We start from the raw sequence: 3,852 nt of genomic DNA, 5'->3' as shown, positions 1-3,852 counted from the left end.
CTCTCTCTCTCTTTCTCTCTCTCTCAGCTAGTGTGCTGACTTCTGCTCTCTTTAGTCTTGTTTCTCCACTGAGGCCTGGCCACCAGAGCACATCCCACTGCTGGCTCTGAGAGAACCCAGGCTGTGTAGGGTCCGCTGTGTTCTTGGCAAAGTTTGTGCACTTGAGAAAGGGAGGCAAGCAGGAAGTGCAGGCATGGAACCAGAGTCCAAGAGAAGTCCAACTCAGCTGTGGGACATGATTTCCAAGGAGCTGGAAATATTAATTAGGTGGTAGTGACACCACCTGGTCATCATGGGAATCTTCCCTCACACCGGACACTGGGGAAAAGAATGGACCTGAGTTTTCTGCTGAAGCCATGCTAGATGCAATGACAGTCAGTTACATCAGAAGTACAAAGGCCTTGATCTTGAGAGGTTTAATCATCTACATTAATACTAACTCCCTTACTTTAGCAGTTTGACTCTGGAGGTTAGGAAGTATGGAGTCCTGATACCGAGGCTTCTCTGGGAATCCCAACGAACACTCAGATCAACCCAGGCAAGGCTTTGATGGATAATAAACCTGATAAAATACTAAGGGAACCATGGAACCAAAGGTCATTTGGAACTCAGAATAATCTATGAGAAAGAGACCCCTGTAGGTCTGTAGTGTGGAAAAGCAGAATTAAAACAACAACATCAAAATGTGGTCAGCCTGGCGGTGGTGGCGCACGCCTTTAATCCCAGCACTCGGGAGGCAGAGGCAGGCGGATTTCTGAGTTTGATGTGGTCAAAGTCTGGCTTTTCTTGCAAGTCTCTCCCGTGGACTCTCTGGCTGCGTCATCACAATACTAAAGCCAAGAACTTAGGGCACTGAGTACGGTCGGCCAGCCCTGTAATCCCAGCACTTAGGAGATGATTTAGCTTAATAGTGAGTTTGGAGCCAACCTTGACTACACAGTAAGTAAGACCCTGTCTCAAAAAACACAGAAGATTAAGAAAACAACAATAATTCTAAGAATGGAAACAAGGAGTTATTCCGGGTTGTCTGGGATATTTTAATCACCACTGTGTGCAGCATTCAGATTTCCACTACTGGGAGAAATTCCTAAGATAAGCAGTTCACAAAGAGGAAGCACACATTTTTGACTTGCAGTTTTGGAGGTCCATGGGTACTTAGCCATGTCGCTCTGGGCTTGTGGCAGTTTGGAATAGTATAACAGAAACATACATACGTACTGTGCAAAGAAAGGCTTGTCATCTCATGGTGTCCAGGAAGCAAAGAGCAGAAAAAATAGCATCCTCGAAGAGCATGTGCTCCAGTGAACTCTCCTCCTTCCACTAACGCTCATATACTAAAGGTCCAGAGCTTCCTCGTAGTGCCACGGGGTGGCCAGTGAGGCTTGAACACATGGGCTTTTGGAAGACAGTTATGTTCCAAACGAGTAATATGCTACTTAACAGTGATCCAGTTATCCATTTTAATTTCTTTTCTAGAACAATTTCATTTCTAGAACAAATGAAATGCTCTTAAACCCAAGCTTTTTGATACCTTGTATAATCACATTTCTCTCACTTTTACCAAATCTATCAGCTAGGATCTTGTCAGAAGAACAGAAATGATGCTACCATGTTCAGAATTATGGAATTAATATAGATCTTGGACTTAGGAGACCTGGAAGGAAAAGCAAATAAGAAAAGAGAACTTGAGAAGCAAGAGGAGGGGATGACAATGTGACACTCAGAGATTAGTATCTGTATGATGTAGTGGCCACCCTCAGGACCAAGAGGAAGAAAAACCATCATCAAAATATACGATTCAGTTCCTAGGCCAGCCAATACTAGGAATGCTGGGAACAGTTGCCCTAGCCAGTGTTGGCAACAACAAGGATTGGCAATTAGAGCAGAAGGCTGAATCGCTGAAAGGCCATATCTGCTTCCACAAATACCAGCAGCCACAGAAGAGTATGAGGAATAAACATCTCTTCCTTCTGCTAGCATTGAGCAAAACGCCAAATACTACAAGCATCTGGAGACTTAGGAATGTAGCTGTGGGTGCCCGACCCCCAATACAAAACAGACAGAATGTGGTCCTGGAACTGAGGGAAACAGGTAGGTAACTGGTCTACCAAATAAAATAAGGCAAGACGTACCTCCTTCTGGAAGGCCCTTTGGAGGCTCACGCACGGTCACCGGGAGGTAGTCATGCTGTAATATGCTCCAGTCCTATCTCAAGCACTTACTACTTCAGACATGATGGACAGAGAATGGCGCCTGCATAGTTGTGTGCATACCATGGACTATGAAATGATTTTTTTTTGTCAATATTAACTGAGCTCATCCAACCATCCAACTCATCCAAACATCCAACCCAATCAATATATTTATCCATTCAATCCCATTCATTTACCCATTTTCATTCAGTCCAACCCATCAGTTCAACCCATGCAGCCAATGCATGAATGCATGTACCCATCAACATACATCATACATTTTTTCATCTTTTTAGTCCAATCCATTCATGACACATACATACACACATACATACATTTATACACACATACATATATACATATGTACACACATAATATATTCATACACACATACATACAATCCAACCATCCAATCTATCCACCCAACCTATTCCTATATCAGTCCAATCCATTAATTCAACCATCCACCTATCTATTCATCCATCTAGCCATCCATTTACCCATTTGCTTAGCACCTATTATATACCAATCATTGTGTTATACACTGGAGGTTCAAAGATAATGCCAGTCTTCCACGAATAATGCTCAAGCCAGGAAGAGATTGAACAACTTTGATAGCTACAGAAAATATTACAAGTAGCAATCAGATGTGCTAGTCAGTTTTCTGTCACTATAACAAAATCCTGAAGGGTTCAACTAATAAAGAGAAAAGGTTGATTTTTGGCTCACCGTTTTAGAGAATTTGACCCATGGTTGAGTGACTCTGCAGCTTTTAGATCTGTGAAAAGGCTGTTTATGACCATGGGAACAAGGGATAAAGCCAAACTCCAAGGAGTTTGCCCAATAGCTCAAAAGCAAAGAATAAGGCAAGGAATAGACCAGAGTCCCACAGTCCCCTCCAAGGGCATCCTTTCAGTGGCCTGAAGATCTCTCACTCTACCCGGCCTCTTAAAGCTCCTACCACCTCTCAACAGTGCTACTGTGGAGAGCAAGCCTTTATCACAAGGTGACATCAGAGAGCCAAACAATAGCACCACATTATTCATTCGTTCATTTGTTCATTCATTCATTCATTCATTCATTCACTCTTTATACCTGTCAAAGTCCTTTGCCATCTTAGAACTCTTGTAGAGTATAAAAATGTTTTCACATTGAATGCACGGAAGGTGCTGTTACCAAACCTTCCATGGGCATTGTATGTAATTCCTATAAATACATTCCAAGTTCTATTGTTTACTCTTTCACCTGTTCATACTGTCTTAAATGACTAGCTTTCTCCCTTTGACCAATGACTTTCCTGGCTCTCTCCTGTCTTTTCAGCCTTTCACAATCCTGTCATCTCAGAGACAAGTTATCCTGAGACCGTCACTTTTTTTTTTTTTTTTTTTTTTTTTTTTTTTTTTTTTTTTTTTTGGTTTTTCGAGACAGGGTTTCTCTGTGTGGTCCTGGCTGTCCTGGAACTCACTCTGTAGACCAGGCTGGCCTCGAACTCAGAAATCTGCCTGCCTCTGCCTCCCAAGTTCTGGGATTAAAGGCGTGCGCCACCACCGCCCAGCTCCCTGCATCATCTTTACCTGCTGGTTCTCCTCATTCAACCTGAGAGACATTTTGAGAGAACAGACATTGCTGGGAGAATCCATCCCTACTCACCTCATTATGG

General features: G+C 42.8%; 1 long non-coding RNA gene across 1 annotated transcript in view; it reads right to left on the bottom strand.

Annotated features, from left to right (window-relative positions):
- The window catches only part of LOC116101134, a 5,466-nt gene extending 2,114 nt beyond the window's left edge, over positions 1-3,352 (bottom strand). Inside the window, exons 1-2 of the long non-coding RNA XR_004122803.1 lie at positions 3,288-3,352; positions 2,133-2,279 (exon numbers count right to left, since the gene is read on the bottom strand). This is a non-coding gene — a long non-coding RNA (uncharacterized LOC116101134). The remainder of the gene's footprint in view (positions 1-2,132; positions 2,280-3,287) is intronic.
- Between the last annotated feature and the right edge of the window lie 500 nt (positions 3,353-3,852).

The sequence above is a fragment of the Mastomys coucha genome, unplaced genomic scaffold (genome assembly GCF_008632895.1).
Source record: "Mastomys coucha isolate ucsf_1 unplaced genomic scaffold, UCSF_Mcou_1 pScaffold21, whole genome shotgun sequence".
NCBI classification, from domain to species: domain Eukaryota; kingdom Metazoa; phylum Chordata; class Mammalia; order Rodentia; family Muridae; genus Mastomys; species Mastomys coucha.
Note: the sequence above shows the minus strand (reverse complement) of the source record. Positions and strands in the feature narration are given on the sequence as shown.